General features: G+C 41.8%; 1 long non-coding RNA gene across 1 annotated transcript in view; it reads right to left on the minus strand.

Moving 5' to 3' along the window:
• Positions 1–27,285, minus strand: part of LOC110321149 — an 80,727-nt gene that overhangs the window by 48,020 nt on the left and 5,422 nt on the right. Inside the window, exons 2-3 of the long non-coding RNA XR_002380500.1 lie at positions 26,377–26,468; positions 18,437–18,853 (exon numbers count right to left, since the gene is read on the minus strand). This is a non-coding gene — a long non-coding RNA (uncharacterized LOC110321149). The remainder of the gene's footprint in view (positions 1–18,436; positions 18,854–26,376; positions 26,469–27,285) is intronic.

Below are 27,285 nucleotides of genomic sequence, written 5' to 3' on the forward strand. Positions count from 1 at the left end.
TGTTTTTTTGTAGTTCTGGGTCAGTGAGTGTGTATGCCTAATCCCATTTTAAGATTAAAAACCATCTTGTTACAAGGTCAAAGTAAATTCATTCCTGTTTTCTGTAAAACTTGGATATGACCAGGTCTTGATACATATTCTGAAAATTGACATGATTTCACTCTATACCTTAACCTCCACCCTAATATGGCATGATGTGCTGCCAAATAAAATTTGAAATTTTCAGCCAGGTTCCTATGCAACCAAAATTCCTCTGGAAATTCCTCAACCCTTGAAAAACCCTATTCTTACAGCTTTATGGGCTATATAATATAAATCTCACCTTCTCATGTGTTCAATGATATTTTCTCAAATCCTGATTTAAGGAGATGACTCTGTCTGACAAAAAAAATAAAGCTTGTTTAATTCAGCTAAAGGAATTTGGGCAATGGATTTTACTGTCATTTGGTGAGATTTCTTGAGCTTTTTCTTTGTTTTGTTTTGTTTTGTTTTTTCCCCTGGTAGTTTGTTTGCTTTGTTCTATTCCAGTTTGTTTGTTTTTGTTTTATCTTATTTTACTTTATATTATTATTTTAAGATGCTTCTTTGTACTCCGATGAGAGCGGAAAAGAAAGGATTTGAGTGGATGGAGAGGCAAGGAGATTCTGGGAGGAGGGGAAGCCATAGCCAGAATGTATTGTGTAAAAAAAAAAAAAAATCTATTTTAAATTAAAAAAAAAAAAAAAATAGGGCCGGGCGTGGTGGCACACGCCTTTAATCCCAGCACTCGGGAGGCAGAGGCAGGCGGATTTCTGATTTCAAGGACAGCCTGGTCTACAAAGTGAGTTACAGGACAGCCAGGGCTACATAGAGAAACCCTGTCTCGAAAAACCAAAACAAAAAAACAAAAAAAAACAAATAGGGCTAATCCTTAGGACATGGATGCTCTCTAGGACACTTCACAGCAGAAGTGCCATCTTTTCACCCTGCTTTCACCAATGCTAGCATCAATGATTACATCTTTGCGGTGATTGCCTGACCCCCAACAGTCAGTGAGTGGGTGGCCTTTTGACTACTCAAGATTCCAATTCCTCATTAATATTTTTCCTTTTAGTTTTACCATCCACTGATATTTATTTCCTAAATTGTTTCATTACATTTCGTAAAATGGAGATTTTTTTTTCCCCTTGATCCTGGTGTTTCTTCTTTTGTTAGTTATAAGACACCTGTGAGCAGAGCATTTCTTATTACTAAGGTTCTAACTTCCAACAATCCTTTTCATAGGACAGGCAGACAATGGCTACTCGGAGTCCAGAGGGGGCAGGTCACCTTCAACAGGAACAACAAGCTGAGCATGCTGTTTTGGCCTTTATTATTATTTTTTTTTTTTTAAATTAAGTGTCCATTATAGCTTAGTGGAGTTTTTTAACCTATTTTTTTTAATCATTTGCCATTTTATTCTATTCTCTTGACAAATCTCTTCTACTGGACAATGGCCAGCAGCTTCCTTCACCTTTGATATATGATGACGCCCCCAACCCCCAACTTAGCAGCATCTATAGCATACCCACAGCCCTTGATTCCTCTAGGAATCACTGAATTTAACCTACTTATTTCCTTACATTTATTTAGTTTATTTTAGGTGTATGTGTGCCATGTTTGTGTAGATGCCTGTGGAAGACTGAAGAAGGTGTAAAATCTCCTGAAACTGGGGTTACAAGTGGTTGTGGGCTGCCCAGTGTGAATTTTCTGTGAGAGCAGCAAGTGCTCTTAACCACCGAGCCATCTCTTCAGTCCCCCAAATAACCCACTTTTAAGATACATTATTTCTATTTTCTAACTGTGAAAATTGTGATTACTAATAGTTTCAACATTAATATGATTTTGAGTCCATGAAATAATACAATAGTTTCAGTTGTGGTGTGTGTATGTGTGTGGTCTCCTAAGTGCCACATTACACTCATAAGCCCCTGTGTCTGCTTCATTAGGATATGTTAAAAGAAAGCTGACCAAATTTCTGCTAATAGCTCTAGTACTACTTACAAGAGTGGGATGAAGGCATTGTTGGCTGTTTGTTTGTTTGTTTTGTTAAATTATATCCCAATACTATATAATACATATTATACTCTAAAAAACCACAGGTATACAGGAGGTCAAATTTCTCTACTGAGGGAAAAAAAGGTGTGGCTGTCATTAGTCCCTCCTCTTCTTTCCCCTCCTACGTTCCTGGGAAGAGAGGAAGGCCACAGAGTTGGGGGTGGGGGCTAGCTAGCTACAGTGAGGACCGACCGCCTGTCACCTTGTATCCAGAGAAGCTCTGAGTCCCACCCTCCAGGACTATTGGGTGACAGCCCAGGAGACAGGCCAGAAGACACACTGAACAAAGACTCCTGAAATATGAGCCGGGTGTTGATCTGAGCCCAGCCTGAACGGCAACTGCAAGCTTGAGATAGGCAGACTTGTCACCTGAGTGAAGGAACCTTCCACAAGCAGCTTGGCACTTGAAAAGAGTAAATCTCACGAAAGAACAAATAGAATAAATGGAAAGTAGATGCTTCTCCCCCTCCAAAACATCTCACCAGATAGCATGTGGCACCAGCCTGATGTTTTTGGGTACACAGCGTGTAGGTATTATTTATCTCTTTTCACCAGGTTGGCATTTGAGCACCTTATCACCCTATGGGAGGGAAGGATCTGGTTTCCTTTGCTTCGGCTGTGTTTTCAGCCTGCCGCAGTGCAGGAGCCCTGGTGTTCATTCTGAACTGTCCTCACACGCTTGCTGGAAAGCAACAAGCAGAAAACAGGCGGTGCTTGTAGCCCATCAGAGGACTGGAAAGGTGAGGACTTCCAGGGTTCTTCCTTGGGTAAGCTGAGCTCGCTGAGATGTACAGAGGTTTGTTTCTTGGCTTTGGCTTCCCTTTTCTTCTCTGCCCCTCACGCCTCAGCCATAGCAGGAGGGTAAATGGCTTGGGCAAGCCCTGGGCTCTCGCTGCCCTCTAATTAGTCAGGCCTGGCCCCCAGCACACCTGTTCTTTTCACCTCACACACCCTGCCGTTCATTTACAATCAGCAACATTCATTATCAGGAGCAAAGTGGCTCCTTCTCATTTGAGCTCCTTCCTTAACCCTTGACATCGGTAAAATGCCTGGACAACGTGGTAGTTATTCCTGTCTGAGGAAGGGCCGGCTGGAAAATCACTTCTTCGAACCTGTGTTTAAATGCAGAGCTACTCAGCTTACAACTAAAAGCCGGGTCCTTCTTTTTGATGTTGATATTAATGCTGCTGTTTGGTTTGGTTTTACTTTTAGTTTATTTTGAAACAGGGGCTTTTGTAGCCCAGGTTGACCTAGAATCTGTTATGTAGCAAAAGATAACCCTGAATTCCTGATCCTCCCACCTCCACTGCAGAGTGCTGGAATTACAACCATTCTGTTTATATGATGCAATCAAGCCCAGTATTTGTTTACGCTGGGTAAATACCTACCAGACATCTACATGCCCAGCTCATGCACTCCTTGATGAAGGCAAGACTTGCACTTCTAGAAAAAAAAAATAACTTGAGAATTAATTTTAAGATTTATCTTTATTGCTTCATGTATTGCCTATGCGTGTGTCGCCTGTGTTCAAGTGTATTGTCAAAGGTCAGAAGAGGGTGTTGGATCTCCTGGAGCTGGAGTTACAGATACTTGTGAGTCACCCGAAATGGCTACTGCAAACCCAACCCAGAGCCAAGCCGGGTCCTCTGGAAGCTCACTGTGTGGTCCAGGAATGCAAGCCTCCTGCCTTGGCCTCTCCATCGAAGGAATAATAAGCATGAGTCATCAAATACCCTCAACTATTAAGGCTTAAAGTAAAACAAGAGGGTAAACAAGGATAACCTCCATGGGAAAAGGCAAATTTGCCTACTGCTTGCTCACTCACTGGAAGCTGATCAACAATAACAAGAAGTAGTGCTGGCCCAGGTGGGACCCATCCTCAGCGGCCTGGCCCAGCAAGAGAAGCCTGTCACAAGCGAGCGTGCACAGGAGGGAAAGGCAGACAGTGTGCTGTGAGGGCAGAGGGGAATTGACCTGAAAGCAACCTTCGGGAACTTCCCAGATGATGAAAATGCCTGGGTCTGGACTGGCCAGGCTGTGTGCCACAGAACTTCACGCTTCCCTCAGAATCCATGTATATTTCTGATCTATATACTTCATATATACAACGCAAGTCCTATATATCTATGGTAATTTGTTTTAGCAATTTATATCTTTTGAAGCATATAACCTGCACAGAGAAACCTTTGAAAGTAGAAAACAGTGTCACGTGACAATGCACACACAGCAAGCACTCCATAGAAAAATTGTTGAGTAGTTGTGCAAGAGCGGTCATTGAAAGAGTTCATTACCAAGAGTTCTTGCTTAAAGGACCCCTCCTTCCAGCCTAGACACATAGTCAAATCCAGCAGTGTCCACAAAATGGAAATTCCCTAGCCCAAGGAAAATATTTTTAGTAATCCTCTGTACACTTTTGTGAGAGCACAATAAATCAAACCAACACCTTTTATGATTTTGCCACCCGACACTATTGCTATATCCAAACTCAAAAATATCAAGTAATATTTTTTGAGGAAAGGTACTCTATCCTGAAATGCAAAGGAAGTTTTTTTTTTTTTTTAGATCGAAAAGATGTATAGACAGGTGACCAGTGCCCTCTGACTAAGCTCTGTGCGTTGGCTCAGTTCTACATGTACAATCCCTGTGTGTAATGGATCGGATGGGGCTTAATGTGGGAGCCGCCAGTCCCTGTGTGTGAGCCTCAGGAAAGAAATGCAGAGCAGTCAGCCACTCTCACAAATCATTTTCTGGCTGGGCTGACGACACAGGCCTGGTAATCGTGTTGCCTAAAGACCTAGGCAAGAAGTCCAAAATTTCAAGGTCAGCCTGAGCAACAAACATACACACACACATACACACACAAATACTAATGATAATAATAACTATTATTAAATTTTAAAATAGTAAAAATATGTCTTAGGATAGCTCACTGGTAGAACTGGTAGGACACTTGTCTAGTATGCATCATGTCCTGGGCTAAGTTGCCAGTACTACACATGTACACACGCATACAAGTTTACTCCTGAAGTACATACTAGATGAGTGTTATGTTTATTTGTACAGTAGAATGCATCTCTTCTAAGTCCTAGACAAGACAGGACAAATTACTGAGTAGTTTTACCCATCTTAATCATGGTATGTTCTCAGCAACAGCATATGAAGACATTCCTTTAGTAAAAAGATTAGTCTGGGTTTGTGTGCATGTGTGTGCACGTGTGTGTGTGTGTGCACATACTACAGCACTCATGCAGAGGCCAGAAGACAGCTCCATGGAGTCAGTATTCTTCACTTTGATGTGGGCTCCAGGGAACCAACACAGTTGATCAGGTTTGCAGGGCAGGAACATTTTATCCCATGAGCCATCTTGTCTGCCTGATTTTAGTATTTATATCCACTGGGGAGTATGACAAAGAAATTAAGCACCCAAGCAGAAAAAATGCAAACAAAATTGTAACCTTTAGGTTAAGAGGAGACAATTCCCATCAGATTGTGACTCCATACTGGTACAGGGTTGTGAAACATTCCTTTACCATCAGGGACCGCTCAAATATCCCAATTGTTTTATCTCTAGAGAATTCACACAATAAATGAAATAAACAATAAAATATTATAGGACAGATATTACTGAAGAAATACAATTTTCTGTTTCAATTCCTCAAAGATACATTTTAAAGGGGAGGGGACTAGAAATGATGACAAAGTAAGGCCACCTCAAAGCTGTGGACAGGTTTTTACCCCTTTAACATATGCAAACATTGACTTAGGGAGGAAAGCACTAGAGCCTTACCCACTTGCTGACCACAAGTGTAGGTCCTCAGTCAACCTTGTGGGTAACCCTGGCAACGGGTTAGAGACACATCCTTGGAATACCATCACCACCACCACAGCCGCCACCACCACAACCACCACCAACACCGCCGTATCCATCACCCTCACCACCACCACCACCGGGCCACACCAGCCAAGTCAGAGTCCCTGGGGATAGCTCCACAACCAGTGCTGCAAGAACCCTCCGTGGTTTCGAGCCTGGAGAAAGGCTGAGAGCCACTGACTCATTCCAAAATATTGATTGGCTGTCCACTGTGTGCTAAGCACTGAGATACAAAAGCAAGAATTTAGTACATCCACAGCTCAACTGGGAGCTTTCTCAGAAAGTCAAGGTATTTATTGGGCTATGCGCCACAAGGGCCAGAGGTTTGATATCCAGATGTGATGGCACACACCAGAGACAAGCATATCCCAGATACCCGCTAGCCAACCAATTTAGCTGAAACAGAGGGCTCCAGGTTCAGTGAGATGCCCTGGCCCAAATAGATAGAGACATAGATGGATACATAGATGATAGATAGATAGATAGATACATAGATACATAGATGATAGATAGATAGATAGATAGATAGATAGATAGATAGATAGATAGATTGATTGAAAGATAGATAGATAGATACATAAATTGAAAAGTAATAGAGGAAGCACCCAAAGTCAACCTCTGGCCTCCACACAGCCCCACAACAGGTCAGCGTACTCACCACACACATGCACGTAGCACTAGCCAGCAGAATGGTGTTTTGACTGGAGTGCCCTATGATCGCCTACTGAGCGTTTGTGCCAGGTTTTATCTCATACACACAAGCCTATGATGACTGATTTATAAATTAGACACAGTAAAGGATCTGACCAATAGTCTCCCCACTAATCTTTATGCCTTTAATCTTTCCTTGAACACATGCAAGCATCCCTTGCTTGCAGGATTAGCTTGGTGGCAGCACTTGCTTCACACATCCTTTGCCCAACTCTTCAGGGCAGCTCGGTGCTTGCTGGCCCAGCACATAACTGTCAGTTCAGACACATTTCCCATCCACAATCAGATGGGTTTTTTTTTTTCTCTTAACTAAACACTTGACACAAACTATGGTTATAGCTTTTAGAGCTTGAGGCGAGACAGCAAAACCAGTATAGACTTCTTTTCCCTTCCTTACACTTTCACCAAAAAAAAAAATCATTATTACCAGAGATCCCAGCAAACTCAGTAACATGGCTTCTCTCTGTCTCTCTGTCTCTCTCCTCTCTCCCTCCTTCCCTTCCCCCCCCTCTCTTTCTTTCTACTTAAATTAAGGACTTACAACTTTTCACTTTATAGCTTCTCTTTGGCACAGCTGAGCTGCTAGCATCACTGCTGTGCACTATGCTGCCATTATTAAATAAAATAAGAATAACTGAGCACAAGTACAGTGGTCAGGAGAGTGGTGAGGTAATGGGGGCGGGACTATGAAATGACCGATAGGCAGGTGGCACGAAGCTTGGCTACACCAGACCAAGGGATAGTTCTTGTCTCTGATGAATGGGGCAGAATGACACAAATTTTCATCTCAGGACTCAGAATGGCACGTGTTACATTTTTTTTTTTGATTTATTTATGGATTGGTTGGTTGATTTTAATACAGGATCTCATGTATTCTAGGTTACCCTCAAACTTGATATATAGCCAACAGTGTCATTAACCTTCTGATCCTTCCAGCTCCATCTCTTAAGTGCTGGGATTACAGGCACACATTATCACGGCGTTAGGGATTGCAAACACTACCAACTGAGTCATACGCCCAGCACCTGAAATTTTGCATTTAATAATTTGAGACTACAGTTGACCACAGGTAACTGAAACCACAGTGAATAAAATGAGTGTTATCCTCTTAATTCTGTTATACCCCATAATCTGGCACCTACCGATTAAAATTTCCTGAACTATGCTATAAAAGTTTAATATCATTTTCCTTTCCTCACATAAAATCTTCTTCATAATCTTTCCTAAGATATTAATATTTCTTTACCTTCTATCCTTGACTAAACCATATTTAGGAAAAAATGTAATTTAAGTTGTCCTTAAACACAACTTTAAACCCCAAATGTAGAAGAAACTTTTATTTATTCTCTACCAATAAAGGAAGAGTGGGATCCAAAGACATTTACATTGCACTGGCTTAACTCTCCAAGCTGGTTTGAACCATAAATGCCAAAATCCCCAGTAGATGAATATGTGATGAATACAGAAGAGACCAGCCCGTAATTGTCTAAAAGTCCCAATAGTCTACACACAGATTCCAAGAAAACCAATCACATGATAACGCACCAAGTGTAGACATGCTGCAATAAACTAGCAAAGCATTTATTTACCCACATCCTTAACTACACAGTGTTAACTACTTCTATAAACATTAGGGGGTGGCAAGCACATTGTTCACACGTGTAAAGGTTACCTGTGCCTTTGCTGAACAGCACAGTGAGATAAAAGAAATAACAAATGAAATAGAAAAATTAAGTAAATACTATGATTGCGGGGAAACAGTGCATTTAAATGAGGCTAAATGAAAGTTAGGTGGGCAGAGTGAGATGGCAGTCTATGTTATCACACCACTCAAGCAGACCACAATTTCCAACTTACACTCAGTTTATTTCTGAAATTTTCCATTTAATAATTTGTATCATATTTGACCTCAAGTAATTGAAATTTTAGAAAGCAAAATAAATGTAAGACCATGTACCTAAAAAGAGGTGATGCCCTGACTGTAACTGAATCACATGACCAGCAAGGAGGCGGGCACAAATTGCTCAGACAGTCAAGTTCCCCTTCCATTTCCTCTCCTTTGTCTCTTGGAGGCTGCAAGCTTTGAATGAGGCACGGTCTCCTGTGGTTGTGCGTTCAAACGTGTGGTCCCCTGTTAGTGATGCTGTTTTGGAAAGTTATGAAACCTTTAGGGAGTGGAGCCTATTTGGAGGAAGTACGTCACCGCAGGCAGGCTTTCACAGTTTATAACCTCATTCCACTCCCAGTTCTCTCAGCCACCTTTGTGAGGTTGAAATGTGATCTCTCAGCTTCCTTCTCCACACCATCCTGCCATGAGGACTCTCATCCATCTGAACTTTCCATCTATAAGTTGCTTCGGGTCATGGTGTCTTATCACAGTAACAGGAAAGTGATACAAAGGTCATGAGCTGTGTGGTTTCACTCTGCCCCACATCCCTACCACAGGTTGCCTCCTCCTAGGCCACAAGCTGCAACACAAACTGATCGTGAACTGGAACCTGTGACCAAATACGTCTTTTCTCTTTTCAAGTTGATTATATCAGGTACTGCATTATAATGATAGAAAGCGGATTAACATATTTGCTGTCTTTTGATTCTTGATTTCTATAAGGATAAGTAGTGGTCCCTGGTGGCTGTTTGTCTACCTGTGGACACAGGTCTGGTGCTGTTATGTATTCAAACTCTAAATACTGGTTTCCAAGATCTGGTTGCCCTCGCCCCCCCCACCCCCCACCCCCGCCTTCCCCAAGAGATCCTCACTTACATCAGCTTTTGTTGTTTAAACCTTGCCCCCTAAAGTTATCTCTGATTGGTCATTAAAGATGCCTACAGCCTGAGCTGGGCAGAAGAGGTGGAGGCAGGGTGAGCTTAGGTTCTGAGTCAGAGAACACTGGGAGAGAGAGGAAGAAGAAAAGAAGTCACCAAGAGGTAGGTAGGTTGTGATCACATGGCCATGAGGGCTGGCCTGATGGAATAGGAGCAGCCACACTGATCATGGCAAGTAATATCTCCAGGATCGCCAAAGGGAAATAGACAAAATAGCATAAAGGGTTGATATCTACCCAGCTCTTGTGATCTAATGCTTATTATAAATCTAAAAGTCCCTATGTCTTTTATTTGGGAACTAAATGATCTGAAGTAGGGCAGAAACCCCTAAAGGGGTTGACCCAGAATTGTAATTATCACAACAATGAGCCTTACAATGGGAAGCATCTGGATTAGAAACAAGGAGATGCAACATCAGTAAGAAAGCCTGAGTGGGGGAGAGGTTTGAGGACAATGCACTCACTCATGGCTTTAAAAGAGGTCAGGGCCACAGCCACTGAATACAGTAAATCCAAGGATACAGAGTCTCCCCTATAGTCCCAGCTCTACTCACTGAAATGTCTGAGCCATGGCTCTTAAGATAGCTGTCTACCCATAGCATGTGAAAGCTGTGATGTCCAAGCCACCCTCTAGCCAGTAAATCAGATTTATCAGCTGTGAGACCTAGAGAGCATTATTTTCAAACTCTCCAGGCAATTCCTATATGCATCTAGAATTGTGGTCCACCATCCTAGAGACCAAAATGTCAGAGAAGAAGGCAGCACTCTGGTACTGTCTGTAAAACAACCAGCCCCTGGGATGCCCATTGAGCATCCCTGGCGTCCTCTCGCAGGCAAGCATTTTTTTTTAATATGACACTAAGAGTAGAAAGATGCAACCTGCTAAAGATACCACATGTATAAAATTTAGAGCATGTTTGTTGTCAGGGTTTCTATTCCTGCACAAACATCAGGACCAAGAAGCAAGTTGGAGGGAGGGGGGAAGGGTTTATTCATCTTATACTTTCCACATTGCTGTTAATCACCAAAGGAAGTCAGGACTGGAACTCAAGCAGGTCAGGAAGCAGGAGCTGATGCAGAGGTCATTCATGGAGGGATGTTCTTTACTGGCTTGCTTCCCCTGGCTTGTTCAGCTTGCTTTCTTATAGAACCCAAGACTCCTAGCCCAAAGATGGTACCACCCACAAGCCCCCCCTCTTGATCACTGATTGAGAAAATGCCTTACAGCTGGATCTCATGGAGGCATTTCCTCAACTGAAGCTCCATTCTCTGTAATAACTCCAGCCTATGTCAAGTTGACACACAAAAACACACAGTACATTTAGACAATCCCTCAATCTTCTACTTACTAGATGTCTCAAAGAACCCACAGTCTCTCCCATCAAGTCAATGTCCAGAACTTTACTTCTTAAATGGCTCCAGTTGAAAACTTTTGTAGTTTTTCAGGCAGTTGATCTCATAGGCTTCATGTTCAAATTCCTCATAAATATACACTGTGTTCTTACTGACATGAATATTCAATAGTTCCAAATATTATTATTTGTAATAACCCACTTGTCAACTTCCTCCTGGTTCAAGTTGTATTATTAAATTCCTGGTTTTCAGTGGCTGTCATTATGACTTGGAATTTAGAATTCCTACAAGCAGGCTACAATTTCTCCTTTTGGAGAATGGCTGCAAGGCAGTACTAACACACAGCTGTCCAGCATTTAATGAGAGAAGCCATGAACACATTGCCTTGTATGATGCTTTTTGTTGCATGTCACCAATAGAGACACTAATCTATTCAGAAAACTCTGATACAAAGTCTGATAAGGTTACTCATCTTTATCCTTGGTTTAATTGATAATATACAGAGACAGACTTTAGCTTCAGCTTCTACCAACAATTAGCATAAATCTCTTAAGAAAACACATTTGTAACATGTTGGAAGAAATAGCCATTAGAGTCACATTTGTCAACCCCAAGCTGCTCAATGCACAATTGCTTCAACATTTACTTTACTTCTGCCTTTACTTCCTGGTATAAATCAATCTTTAAACAGCCTTTCTTGTTCCCTTTAGGTGGTCATGAAGAGTAAGATCTGCAGGATTGAATCTACTTCAAACCACATCAACCCACATTAGGCCATTTTGTTTAAAGTCCTTTGGCCTTGCCTGATACAGCTGTCTCCTGAGAGGTTCTGCCATACCCTGACCAATTCAGAGGTGGAGGCTCTCAGCCAACCATTGGACTGAGCACAGGGACCTCATTGGAGGAGTTAGGGGAAGGACTGAAGGAGCTGAAGGGGCCTTATCTGGCATCAATGGGAGGTGAGGCCCTTGAACCTGTAAAGGCTTGATGCCCCAATGTAGAGGAATGCCAGGGCGGGGAGCTGGGAGTGTGTGAGTGGTTGAGGGGACACCCTAATAGAATCAGGGGGAGAGGGAACGGGATAGAGGTTTTCCAGGGACTGGGAAGGGGGATAACATTTGAAATGTAAACAAATAAGGTATCCAATTTAAAAATAAGATTAATGTATCTTGCTGGTTAAGGTTTGGGAATGTTGTGACAGGGAAAAACAATACGGTCAATTCGATAGGTTTAGTGGGATAACAGAAACTTGCAAAGCCTACAGAAAAACATCAAGCTATTGCACATGTTGTACATGTCAGAATAGTCAGTATATCGTTATGAATTTCTAATTTATTATCTTTAATTACTAACAATGGGTAAAGGTAACCTTATGTGGAACCTTTGCTATGGAAAATTGACTAAATTATCTTTCTATACTATTTGTTTAATGTGACTTTAACGTCCAACTCTGTTATTAAAAATAACTCTTCTTCTAAAGTTTTTTTTGTTTTGTTTTGTTTTTGTAGAATACTTTCTCATGAAGAGTATATTGCTGGTTTAGTATATCAAGAATTCCTTTAATTTCTTATTCATTAATTCAAGCTATTTCTTAAATATATTCTATTGTATTCTTTCTTAAAAAATAAATAAAGCCCTGTGGCTTTATGAAATCCTGCTTATATATATTAGAGTTGTCTCTCCTCAAGAAGATAACTTGAACTTTCATTTAGGCAATGTCTAGTAACTAAATTAGCCTATTGGACAAATTAGTTAAAGGTGAATGAGCTTTTGTTCATTAATATTAAATCAAACCATGAAAATGGGACATTTGACATCAAATGAATTACAACCACACGCACTTAAGTTTTTCAAACTAGAGTGGGGAAATTCCTGTGTTTAGTTCAACTAATATACATACATAAATGTGTACATTTAAGGAATGAAGTTGTTTTGTTTTGTTTTTTTACTAAACTCTAAATAAGCTTATTTTAAAAGTGTGTGTGTCCACTGATAAGTGGATATTAGCCCAAAAGCTCTGAATACCCAAGATACAATTTACAGACCACAGGAAACTCAAGAAGAAGGAAGACTTGAGTGTGGGTGCTTCAGTCCTTCTTAGAAGGGAGAACAAAATACCCACAGGAGCAAATGGAGATAAAATGTTGAGCAGAGACGGAAGGAAAGGCCACCCAGAGGCTGTCCCACCTGGGAATCCATCCCATATACCGTCATCAAACTCAAACACTATTTCAGATGTCAAGAAGTGCATGCTGAAAGGAGCCTGATATGGCTGTCTCCTGAGAGGCCCTGCCAGAGCCTGACAAATACAGAGTCAGATGCTCGCAGCCAACCATTGCACTGAATGCAGGGTCCCCAATGGTTAGAGAAAGGACTGAAGGAGCTGAAGGGTTTGCAACCCCATAGGAAGAACAACAATATCAACCAACTAGACCCCCACACACTCAGAGCTCCCAGGGACTAAGCCACCATGGAGGTACCCAAGGCTCCAGCTGCATATGTAGCAGAGGATGGCCTTGTCATGAATCAGTGGTAGGAGAGGTCCTTGGTCCTATGAAGGCTCGGTAGATGCCCCAGTGTAGGGGAATGACGGTGGAGAGGTGGGAGTGGGTGGAGGAACACCCTCATAGAAGCAGGGGGGCGGGGGAGGGGATAGGGGATTTCCAGAAAGGGGTGGGGGGACTGGGAAAGGTGATAATGCTTGAAATGTAAGTTTTTCTTAAAGGAGCAAAAAAATAAAAGTGTGTGTGTCTTTGTGGGTTTTGCCATATAATATGTGAGGGCCAAAAGTTTCTGTATTTTAGGAAAAGCAAAAATTGGTAACTCTATCCTATCTTCTGCCATTCAAGTTACCATATACATAGAAAAATACAACAGGATGGGTGACTTCTAGAAAAGAAACAGTCATTCTCTCCATTCAGGGGGTTGGAAAGACCACAGTCAAGATGCTGAAAGATGTGTGTTGTAGTGAAGACTGCTTCCTGGTGCACAAGTTACAGGCCTTCTTTGTTTTGTTTTTGTTTTTCGAGACAGGGTTTCTCGGTATAGCCCTGGCTGTCCTGGAACTCACTTTGTAGACCAGGCTGGCATCGAACTCAGAAATTCTCCTGCCTCTGCCTCCTGAGTGCTGGGATTAAAGGCGTGCGCCACCACCACCACCGGGCATTACAGGCCTTCTTACCACATCCTCATTTGGAGAAAGCTCCTTTTCAGAGGGCAGTAATCCAACTTGTGACAGCCCCACCCTTTCTTATAACCTAATCACCATTTAAAGACACTTCCACCAAGTCACATATTATTGGGTAGCTTCAGCACATCATTTTGGAGGAGAGGAATGGCCAACATTCAGACCACAACATAGCCTCATGTTTTTTGGACATGTGAGTCCCTACTATAAACAGCACACTTTAACTACATTGTCGTTAGTTTTCAGTAGAAATTCATTGAGATGTCTGTGGAAGATTGGCAATATCCCCTCCCAACATCATAGACTGTCAGAAACTCCAGTACCTGGTATGAGAGGCTCCCCTGTGAGTTGTTTGTCAGGGTCATCCAAGAGACTGCTGAAACACTATAGGCTTTTGCTGTTGCCCTAGGTTGCTCTCCACAGGTTAAAGATAAGTCCCGACTGATGAAGATACTAAATATTCCCAACACAGGTGGTTCTGACATCAAAGCCTTCTCCCTGAAGACTAGCTTTTATGGCTAGTCACCATGCATGCTTCCAAGGGAGGGAAGTAACCAACACTCCTACCCAGATGTGCCTGTGAACTAACAACAACTGACCAACATGCCAATACACCCGTTAGGGTGCAAGACTGGCATGCACACTTTTTGGTGGTAACCAACAGCTTTCTAATTATACTTAAGGCTCACTCAACAAGAGGGAAATCATGCCTAACCAACCAGCCCAGGTTAGTGAAGTCATGGCCCTCGAGGAAAAACTACAACCACAACTTTACTGAACCAGTATAATTTCTAACAACATTCTATATATTTACCTTTACACTTATACATAAGGATAGGTCTCACCCCTCATCAAAGAAACATCTCCTTGCAACAGACAGAGGCCATGACAGCAATCAAGAACCAATGGATGAAAATGCAGAGAACAAGAGTCTGTGTGGTGCCCAGGCCCAATGATACATACATTTACAACACAATTCCCGTTCCTAAGGTTCAGGTATCATTGTGGAAAAGAGAGTGAAAAGATTGTCAACTCCAAAGGAACAAGAAACTTGCTGTGAGATGTTTCTTCTAGAAATGTGAGAGATAGCTGCACACATTATCAAACCTGAACTAGGACTACAACAATAGACATCCTAACAGAATGGGGGGAAAAAACTCATGAGTCCTCAACATTACACAAGAACTATAGGCAACTAAGGGATGCTGAGATGAGGAAAATATGGTCTCCCCTGGAGAGGAGCCACAGAGCTGGCTATCCAAAACCAAGCGGTCATCCCTGAAAACGTGTGTAGACAAGTTATAGTGTGTGTGTGTGTGTGTGTGTGTGTGTGTGTGTGTGTGTGTGTGTGTGTGTAAAAACAGTTAAAGGAACAGAAGCAGAGGTCATAAATTGGAGAGAAAGCAAGGTGGGGAGGGGAGCATGGGAAGGGCCGGAGGGAAGAAAAGTGAGGGGAAAATGAGGTACTTATATTTTTTTCAAAACATTTTTCTTGTTTTTTCTTTTGTTTGTTTGTTTGTTTGTTTTTGGCTCTGTTTTTGTTTTGAGACAAGGTGTCACTGTGTAGCTCTGGCTGTCCTACAACTATCACTATGTAGACCAGGCTAGCCTCAAACTCAGAAGGCCTGTCTCCGCATGTGCTGGGATTAAATGCATGTTCCACCATGCCGGGTTTCAAAACATTTGTCTCTAAAGCTCCATGGGAAGACAACTCTATAAGTTAGTTCAGTGTTTGGAAACACTCTAATGTGCTAATCCTACCTTGATAGACATTTGTTTCAACGGTTTTAAGTCAGTTTACAGAGCCCATGTACACTCATCCGTCACCCCGGCTCAGTGCCAGGCACCCACCAGTCAGCTTTCCGTCTCCATGGTTATGGCTGTCATAGCATTCATACAATTGGGCTTTCAAACTGTGTGTCCTCGGTATCTGCTTTTCTCCCCCCCACCCCCGAATGTGTTTTCAGAGTTCATTCACATTAAGGCATGCATTAAATAAAGCTTTGTTCCTTTTTATTACCAAACACCAGTGATTGGTGGGGTTTAGCGTTTTGCTTTGGTTTGGTGACAGGATCTGTGTAACCCAGGCTGGCCTGGAATCCTCTATTCTCCTGCTTCACCCTCCTGAGTGCTAGGATCGCAGACATATGCCACCACACCCAGCTGTTTTTGTTAACTTTCAAAAGGAGAAGCAAAAGAAAAGAAGAACCTTTATTCAGTTAAGGAGAGATTATGAGCCTAGTGAGCCTGGCCAGCAGTGCTAGTGAGCAGGGATTCTGAGACCAGGCGAGGGGCGATGCGAATGTTCTCCCCAGCCTGGATTCTGCCATCAGGAAGAAGTTTCTCCATTCATTCTGGGTCAGGGCTCAAGAATAATTCTAAGTCTCTAGTGGTCAAAGGTTTTCAGTCCCTCTGTAGTTAGTTCCTCATTCGCTCAGATTGGATCGCATCTGTGTACCAGGAGCCCCACCAAGATTTCCTCCATGAACACAATTATTAACCCTGCTTTCCTTCCTCGTTTTCCCATCTTTAACTCTCTCCCACATGTACCTGTTGATGTCACTGTCACTGCGGTCATAAGAAAAAAGACAACATTCTGAGTTGGATTTCAGCACTGGGACCTCCCTGCCAGGCATTTCCAGCTCTGCTTCCATTTGATAGGGTCGAGAAACACACACACAGCTTTATAAACACTTGGATAGCCCACATTTCTTCTCTGTGTGTATTTCTTTATGTTTATGCTTTTAAAAAAAAACCTAGTCAGCTATTTACTGAATCTGTTTTTAATTCTAATGCTTTCCTGATAACAACCTACACACATCATAAAATTTTATTTTCCTAGTCTTTGCCTAAAGCCTGGGACTCTGTTAAGTGCCAGCTCTGGTTTTAGGCAGCTCTGATGATGGGATTCAGCCCATCCTGGGGCAGTGTCACACGGGTCTCTGCTTCCCATCCAGCTACTGTCTTCCTCACTACCCAGTGTCAGCCTACATATTATAGCTTATGAGCAGTTAGTGCCTCCTTTCAAATCCCACTGTCTCCAGTCGTTAGGATTATGTCAGTAATGAAAGAAAAAAACCTTCAAATCTCAGTAGCTCAACAGACTAGAGCGTTGGTTCATGTAACAACTGGAGGCAGGAGCAATCAGGAGACTCTGCTCACAGTCCTTCAGCAATGTCTCCCACAAGTGGCTTCTAGGCTCAGCCTGAACTATCAGCAGAGAAGGGCAGAGATTTGAAGGTCATGAGAAAGATATTGTGAGTCAGTCCTGTGGCAACATCTGATGCTACTTCAGCACTATTTCACACATTATTATGGGAAAAGATAATTCCTGAGCCCACAGAAATGTGTAAAGGAAGCTGAGGGATATACCTCATCACTATCCACAAAGGAAAATCAAAGGGGATTGGGTCTACTACTGAACTATGTTCTGAAGGAAGAAAATCAAAGGCAAATAGATAAATGTTAAAGATAGAGCCCATTTATTGATGTGGTAGAATATTGTACAGCAAATAAAATGATACTCAGAAATTGTTGTCCAAAATAAACATGTGTTGGTTAATATTAAGAAAAAAATTAGGATATAAATTTATATATATATGAATCCTGGAAAGAAATATGCAAAATGATATATATAATTTGTATGAGAGGAATGTAGATTTGTGAAATTTCTCTCCTTATCGAAACTACTTCCAATCTACTACTGTAACTATAAATAAAATGAATATTCTTTTAGAGAATAATAAATGCATACCATATCTATATCTTCTGTGTAGAAGCTGCCTCTAATCTAGCTACTTCATGTCAATATCTATAATAATGAATAAATTCAGGAAATAGCAAAATCAAGTAATGTACATTTCTACTTAATAAAATGGAACGAGTAATATCATTACTTAATTATGTATTCCAGAGAAGAGCTCTGAGATAGAAAAAGCCAATGTGATTTCTTCAAAGATGCCACTACTGGAGAAATGTAATTTTTACTTAATTTTCTTACCAAAGCTCTCTGTGTATTTTTTTATTGTTTTAATTTCATTTGCAAAAAAAAAAAATCCTTGTGATGTCTAAAATACTCTCTGCCTCCTCCCTCCCTCCTCCCTTTATCCCTCCTCTCCCTCCCCTCCCCCTTCTACAATAAGTAACCTACAAAAATACATTTCACCTAGCATCTGGTTCCTAAAAGCAGCTTCCTGTGTCTGTCCATGTACTTCTGTGTTAAAGCAGACAGTAAGAAAGACACAGGAATCAGCAGACTTAATACAACACTGCTGCTTTCTCAGACTCAGAACAGAGTGGCCAGGTTGAGAGCTGCATCTACGATCCCTTCATATGATCAACTTCAGATCTCTCGTGATCAATCAAGTGGTCCCAGATCTCAGATACTCACCTCAAATGAGCTGTTAATCTCACCTATCACCAGTCCTGCAAAACTCAATGTTGTAGTGTTTGTACGAGAGGCTGCTGACGCCTCTGTTCACAATGGACAGTCGATTTTAAATTAGCATGAGCATTAACCATCTTCTCCAGCCACTGATGGCAGGCCTGTGGGTCTGCAGCTTAGGTCAGTCAACCCCTGGGATTCCATGGTATTGTCTTTATGCTCCTCAAAATGTGTTTCACAGGAATAGGTTTGCATTCACGGTGGATGCTGTGGAGAGAAATCAAGAGGTTGTGCACAGCCTAGTACAGCGATGCTGTTGGTATTGACAGTCGCTGGTGCCTTGTGCCTGGTTATCCGGGCAGGAACGGAGTCACAGGCTGTCTCCTCACTCCTACTCTCAAGTTCTAAGATTATTTTTTGTTATGAGTTTATGATTTTTTCCATTTCTAAAAAAGAAAGGAAAAACTTTAAATTCCAGATATCTTATTAAACACCTTTATGATTATTTCCACTTAGGAGCACATTTTTATCTGACTTCTGACCATTGTTAACATACAGTGGGTCCCCATGAATGGCAAAACATGTACAGCTACTAACACAATTCTGGGATCTAATCTTTAATATTTTGCCAGGGATTATGAAGAAACTTATAATTATGTTTTACTTGGGATTTACCCATCTTTCCTTTATCTCACACTGAAATATAATCAAAATCAGCCTGTTTCCATTCGGTTGCAAATCCCCGTCTTAAAGTTCCTATTCAAAGTCTCCCCAATTTTCATTTCTCTGTCTTTTCTTATTATATTAAATCCTGATATCTGGAAATGAAACTATATAGCAGCATTACCCTGTTCTTTTAAAAATACAGATCATATCTATTCTTTCTACATTTTCCACATTATAATCATGGTGGTTTTTTTTTTTAATCCTTGACAGGTTGCAATTAGATTTCTTGCTTGCCATTGTATTATAGCAAATACTGTTATTATGGTAGAAGTAATTCACTTTATTTAGTGTACTACTCAGATAGTCGGCCAGATGCCTCTGATAGTAAATGTCATTCCCATTCCTTAATTATAATTTTTAATCTTTTCTGGTTTGCCGTTCTTTCAGTAGATTAATTAGTTTTATTCTAAAATTCAGAAATGGTCTGAGTTTAATGATATTTATTAATATGAATTATTATTTCCTATTGGCTTTCCCCTGTAGAAGAGTAAAGTAATTTTGTTCTCCTCAAACTTTTTGGCCTAGTGACACACTGTCAGAGAACAACACAGATTTATTTAGTAATTGAAACTTTTAAAGTTTTTAAAATTATGTGTATGTATATGTGTGTATATCTGTGTGCCACATATATGCATATGCCTGAAGGGACCAGAAAAGGACATTAGAGTCCCATGAAGCTGGAGATTCAGACAGCTGTGGATCACCATGGGTCCAGGGAGCTCAATTCTTCTCTGTCCTCAGGAAGAATATGAGTGCTTTCAACTGCTAAGCCATCTCTCCAGCCCCAGCTAGGTGTATTTCTGAAAGATGTTGGTACTGACATTTCAATGATTGTCAGTCTCAGAGATATGCATTCAACGGCTTTAGTCACACTCTAAAAGATGTGCATTTCTCTAAAGATGTTTCCTTTGCCTAGAGTTGTTTATATACACGGGGCAAGATGAATGAAAGCAAGCAAGATATGAAGCATATCTAGAACCAACACACCCATAATTATATTAGAACATGCAGCTTATCTGTCTGACAGTGAGGAACATACTGACCCTACACATCCCTAGGATACCCCTTAATGCACTGATGCATTGCACTCTTTTAGTCTGTGTTGACGGGCAAATATATTGGATTGGGCTTCAGTTTTTGACCCACCCTAACCCTAACCCTAACCCTAACCCCAACCCCAACCCCAACCCCAACCCTAACCCTAACCCTAACCCTAATAGCTCACTTCAGATCAGTTGAGCAAGTCGGAGTGAGTATTGTTGAGAAATGGAAGATAGAAGATGGGCTCTATAAACTGGGGGGGGCATTTACTCGGGTTCTGTGCCTCCCCGTTCTGTGATTTAGGCCAAATTACTTTTATCTCAAAGCACTGACTGATTGATCTACACAGTAGGTATGTGGGGACTTTGCTCCCAGATCAGCTGTAAGAGTTTAAAAGATCCTATTTACTAAGTGCCAGAAACCTAATGTGATAAGAATGCTCATTGCTATCAGGTGTTAGGGGTATTGAAAGTTGGTAATCTATATGCCTGTCATTCATTACTACCTTACAGGAACAAAAACCAACAGCAACAATAACAAAACCCACATAACTGATTTCGGCTGGGTGAATCTTAGCAGTAGGTTGAGGCTGATCTGTTCCGTATTTCTCTAAGGGCCACTTAGAGTTTGTTTGTGCCATGGTCTTAGCAGGAGATGTGAGGGGAGAAGTCTCACTAAATGAACGCAGCCTGAGCACTCTATGTGTCATGAACATGTCACAGAGGCAGAAACATGTCCTCAAACATGTAGCCAAAGCCAAGGGATGGGCAAGGTACTGGTGCTTCAGAGCCACAATAAAGTCACACAGCCTAAGCAACCAGAGGTAGGTCAGAACCTGGAGGAACGTTTTTGTTTGTTTGTTTGTTTGTTTGTTTTCTTCTCACTTCTTGCTCCCAGCTCTAATGGTACAACAACGTAAGCAAGTCACAGATGGTGCTGTGGTGTGGAGCTGGAATGCCTCCCAGAGGTTTATGTGTGAAAGCTTGGTCTCTAGCTGTGGCAGCTCGCAGGAAATGACAGAAACGTTAGGAAGCAGGGTCTGGTTGGAGTAAATAGGTCATTGGGGTTGGGCCTTTGAAGCATGCTGGAGCTCCAACCACTTCCTGCCTTTCTATTTCCTGACAACCATAAGGTAAAGGGTCTCCTGTGTCACAGGCTTTCAATGCTGTGGTATTTTGCTTCACCTAAGCTGAGAAGTAGTGGTTCAGCTGACCTTGGGCTGAAACCTTGAACTCAAAGAAGCCTGTCCTCTTTTATATTGTATGTCACATGTTTTAATCATAGTGACAAAGCTGTGACATGGGTGGAGTTCTGTCATATACACAGGGGGAAGGCACAGAAAGCTGCTATAGAAATTGTCCTGTAAGCCTGATAATGTCAGATCTCCACCCATTTGGGGTTCTCTGATGGCTCTTTGCATCAAAGGTTTACTATCGTGGCAGATTTACCAACATTTTGGGTACAAAGGGCTAACATTTTTCCAAATCTGAACCTTTGAGACTCTTGAACCCTGTGCCTGCAAAAGCAGCCATGCCTGAACAAACACACAACAAACCCACAGTTACCATTGTCAATGTTAACAATGGATTCATGAAATACTAATGAACAGACTTTCAAGAATACCATTTGGCAAAATTGCTGGTGTGTATCAAAGTGTAAGAAGGAACCAGCTGATATCTGGAAGCAGCTCTCCTAGGAGCCAAGTCTCTCTATCCGGTACCCACTTCCACCAGGCATTCCTAGATGATACAAGAATTGGGACTAGGTGTTCATTCTAACTGTAAAAGACCAGCATAAGTTGATGCCCCAGATGATGTTTCCTGTGTTGTCTCTACTCCTGCCATGGATAACAAGTTTCTGTTAAACTGTGTCTACAATTCCAAACATAGAATATCCAATATTCAATAGGCATTCATTGTTTAGTCTAAGCATTATGAAGACTTCTGTGTAACTCTTATTTATTCTCTGTTGCATGGTAAAACTAAGGCTGTGCATTGGAGCTAATGAGGAATTAAAATCACCATTTAAAAATTTGGAAGAAATCACAACTGTCAGGTCTTATTCAACTTTCATTTGAGAACAAAGCATTAGAAAGAAACATCCGAATCTTCATTGTTAAGTCTTTGATCAATCAAACAAAATGAGACAGGGAAAATAAATCTATGTCAGGTTCTCCTTCGGGCTGTGTGGTTGGTCTAGCTCAGCTGTCTGGTCAGAGCTCCTGCCAGCCAAAGCCTCAGACTCTTAGGACTGTCCATGATTAACCCATTATTTTAAGACAGGAAAACTAGATGGAAGCAGCCATCTAGCCATCTAGCTTTTAAAAAGTTGTCAGGACCAAGAGGGAGACAAGGTATTTTCATCTTTGGCAGGATCTAAGACTCATCAAACCCCAAGAGAAGAAATTCTGCTCTCTGTGAAGCCACACAGGACACAACCAGAGCAGTATGAATTGAGAGTGCTCCCTTGAGTGCACTAGGGCCAGCTACACGACGACTGCTGACCTTACAGTCTGAGGAACAGAACTGTGGGACCTCTACAGAGCCTCAGATGATGAGGTGCTATGGGTTCATGATCATAAGAAAACAACTCAGGCCAACTGTGGTGGTGTACATTTTTAATTGTGCTGGGGAGGCTAAGGTAGGCTGACGCCTGTAAGTTCAAGGCCAGCCTGGTCTACATAGCAAGTTCTAGACCAGCCAGGGCTGCACAGTGAGACTCTGTCTTAAAAAACATTTTAAACAGGGCTGGTGAGATGGCTCAGCGGGTAAGAGCACTAACTGCTCTTCTGAAGGTCCTGAGTTCAAATCCCAACAGCCACACGGTGGCTCACAACCACCTGTAATGAGATCTGACACCTTCTTCTGGTGCGTCTGAAGTCAGCTACAGTGTACTTATGTATAATAATAAATAAATCTTGAGACCGGAGCAAGCAGGGACTGAGCGAGTAGAGTTAACAGGAGCTAGCAGGGCAGACTGGAGTGAGCAGAGGTCCTAAAATAACAAACTAAACAAAGCATTTAAAACAAAAACAAAAACTGGGTCTTCTCACTGGCTTATTTTCTCTTTATCCTCTCCTTTCTTCTCTTCCTAAGGTGTCCAAGAGCCTTTCCCTCTGTTACACACCCAAGACCATCAAGTCACTCCATGCATCTATTTCTAGTGGTTACTGGCTCTATTTTCAGATGAGCTTTTGTTTTTATACAAACCTTTGTAGGTGAATGAGTCCAGTAAAGAGTTGACTGTGTTTTCTGCTTCTGCCTAGTCTTTAATTCTTTCACAGACAGAGTGAAAAACTAGACTTAGCTGTTAGAAAGTAGGCAGCCAGAATTTTCAATTCTTTCTTAAGCCTGACCTATTTGCCTCATTCCTGAAAGCCATTTTTCTCATCTACACTTAAATTTTCATCTTAGAAGCATAGAATGTTCTAGTTAGAGAACTGCACTCATAAAATACGTATCATACCACTGGGGCTCTCTGTTATATAATTTTTCCACTTGTTGCAATAAAATATGGATGCAGGTGATTTTTATAATATGCCGAACAAGCTTCATGATTAGATTATTAGAACCCCTCCTTTTATGGTTTCTGGATTTGTGAAATATTATTGAAAGCTTTTTAACACAGAGAATGAAGGAAATCATTCTTTCTCTGGTAACATCTGGACTATCAAGCAGGTCATTGATTTGTAAATGAAATAATTAACAACAGCATTAGCAAAGCAAATGCCAAATAATTATACCTATGTCCTCATTGTTCATCACATTTATTTTGTGTGTGTGTGCGCGCACACACACACACACACACACACACATGTGCACTTGTACCACAATAGAAGTATGACTTGTAGAAGGAGATTTAGTCCTTCCACCATGTAAGGTCTAGGGATTGAATTTGGTCACCAGGTCTAGCAGCAAATGCCTTTACTCAGTAAGCCATCTCATCAGTCCCTAGTCCTCAATTTTTGATCACTATAAAGTTCCACAAGCTGTATCCCCTCATCTAGGTACTTGTGTGTGTGCATACACATATTGATAGATACATCTATCTTTGAGCCTATTGTGTACACAGCACTGCAGTCCGCTGTAGTATGTGCATTCTTAATTTCAAGTACGTCCCTGAAAAGAGCTGATCCCTCCACCACCTCCATATACAACCTTGTTTCCAGCAGATCACTGACCTCAGCTAGATGGAAAGATGGATTTATGGAAGTCCTTAGATCTGTCTCTTTTCTTGGACACCTAGTGCTGTATTGCCAATTCTCGCAGAAATCTGAGTTCAAAGACTGAAGGCTTCTATTGCAAATGTACTGAAGCCAATGTGTTCTTTCCACAAACACTCAAAACTTTAGGTAAATATCCGTGGGATTGGTGGTACATGAGACTTACCTCAGTTTGCCTATAATTTCCTGGGTCTTGGGCCAGATTTGACAAATAGTCACATGTGTTATATCAGAAAACAGATACAACTTTGGGAAATTTGGGCAAGTCCCAAGCTCTATCCTCAGAATAGCAACAAAGTGGCTGGAGGGGTGGCTGTTCCCAGTTGTGTCTGAATGAACTACAATCCAGAAATGGGAGTCACCTATGATCCAGATCTTGAGGCTAGAATCCACAGGTTTTAGTCCAGAACTTGAGGCATAGTGGCCACGAAAAGCTTAGGTCCAGGCAAGGTGGTACACAACTTTAATCCCAGGAGACAGAAGCAAGCAGATCTGATTCAAGGTCAGCCTGGAACAGAGCAAGTTCCAAGTAAAGAACAGTTTCGGTCCAATCGTGGTCGCACACACCTTTAATCTGGGCCATACCATCTGCTGGAGGCCTACATAAGGACAATGGAAGAAGGAAGGCTTCCTTCTTCTTCATCTGCTTGTACTTACTTGCCAGCACATCCGTTGGCGCCTACTTCTTCAGGATTCCAGCTTACACAGAAGACCAGCTGGAACACCTAGCCTCGGGGGACTGAGCAACTACTAGATTCCTGGACTTCCCACTCGAAGTTGCCCATTGTTGTGTTAGCTGGACTGCAGACTGTAAATCATTACAATAAATCCCACTAATATACAGATATTCCGTAAGTTCTGTGACTGTAAAGAACCCTAACTAATACAACTGGTGTGATTCACGGCAGTGGTCATCATTGTATTTAATGTTGGAAACAGGAACTGTTCTGATCAGCAAAAAGTGGTTCTGTGAACTGTGGAACTCTGTGAACTGTAGGACTCCGTAAACTGTGGGACTCTGGACAACAGGAGTTCTCGCCCAAGGGTTTCCTCCAAGGAATCATGTGGTTGACCTTGTCAGATTCTCACAAGTTGTTTCCATGCAAAGCTGGTGGGACATGACACTCATGAATGAAAAGTTATTTTTACATCTCTCATACTAATTAACAAATCCTCAAGTGCAGATTTCACAGGAAAATTTGAAGTGCTCAGTAACTGTGCCTGGAGTGCGCCTCTCTGATCCTGGTGCTTCAAACGCTACTGGGTGCTAGGACACAAATGAAAAATTAATTTTTCTCACAAAACCATTTACCCTGAAGCATTTTAAGGTAACATTTTTATAAAGATGATATAATAATGCCCAGCCCAGATGAAGCTGTCGACTTCCGTTCATTTTCCCAACTCCTCATCAAATGACAATGATGGCACTATTGGAGATCTCAGGGCTGAGCAATGTGACACAAAACGGCAAGGACACAGCCCTGTTTCCTCTGAGCTGCAGCTGGAACTCAGTGTCCAAAACTAAATTACAGAAGCAGCTTCCCTTCTACTGTTCCCTCTGCAGGCGCTGCTGGGGGATTGAGGACGCATCCTCAATGGGTCTGCTTTAACGGGCATGTTTGCAGGTTACTGTTTAGCTCCTTGGTTCTCTTAGCCCTTCAAAAGTAATGTTGTTTTCCAAGTCCTGCTAAACCATGTTAATATTTTTGACTCCATCCTATATGCTATGGACGTAATTTAGAATACTACCAATCTCCAGAAATATTTCGGTTAGTAAGAAAGAAGTCACAGGCTATGGTAAAGGACACCTTCGGAGCTTTGCTGGTGCTGGGTCACTCTGATTCCAGGCTTTGTGTCTGAATTCTGCTCCAGCTGAGACTTCTGAACAGGAATGTGCAGCATTGGCACTGTCTCCATCGGCTGGAGTCTGCCTCACACCTGGCAGTTGGCTCATGGACCAGAAGCACAGTTTGACTTTACCTGAGTTTGAGAAACTGCAGACAATGGTCTTCTATGCCTTGAAGAAAGAAAGCAAGTTGCTTCTGGGTTGGGATGTGTTTCCAATATTGCAGCTGTGGGCTGGAAAACAGAGGCTCCTGGTGAATCTAAACAGTCCCCCTCTCCCCCTCCCCTCTCTTTTCTAAACTAACCAGATAAACTCTCTGAGCAGACTGGCAGAGAGGAGACTTCAGTGAAAGCTACAGGACAGGAACAGCTGTGACTTCAGCTATAAGCCCAGCATTTGGAAGACAACTTCTAAGTGATTCCAAATTTAAGCACTGAAAAAGTAAAAATAAAATAAAAACCTTCATCTCTCTACTAAGGAGGGTGCCTAGGGGTAGAGATACCGCAGCAACTGTACCACTCTGTTAAGCCTAGGGATCTACTCTCCTGGGTCTAATGAGATTATCGATTCCCAAGAACCAGTTAGCTTCAGGCAAAGCGCCTCCTCCTCGAGTCTGAAATGTATTCTACAGTGAATGTGACAGTGCGTTTCTCACTGGCTTAATGCAGTTTCAATAGTCCTTACCTATAATGGAGGAATTTAACAAATGCCATATCGATGTGTTGCTAATTACTGATTATAGGCAACAATGCCAAGAGCAAACTCTCTAAACGTTCCCCCAGCATTGGAACACTCCTTCTGAATTTGTCTTGATGGCTGTCTCCTCATTGTTAGATTCCTCTCTTCTTTCTCAATATGACACTTCTCCACTCCAACACTATAATAATAAGACTCCAAACATTACAGCAGATCAAATTTGGAGGGAGGCGTGAGAAAATCTGGGGAGCCTTCCACTCGAAACCTCTTCTGTTAATGTCTGTCACAGTCTCTCATTACCAGAGAACAGAACTCACAGTGAGCGTTTCTGTCATAATGCGGGTGAA

This window comes from Mus pahari, chromosome 5, assembly GCF_900095145.1.
Source record: "Mus pahari chromosome 5, PAHARI_EIJ_v1.1, whole genome shotgun sequence".
NCBI lineage: Eukaryota > Metazoa > Chordata > Mammalia > Rodentia > Muridae > Mus > Mus pahari.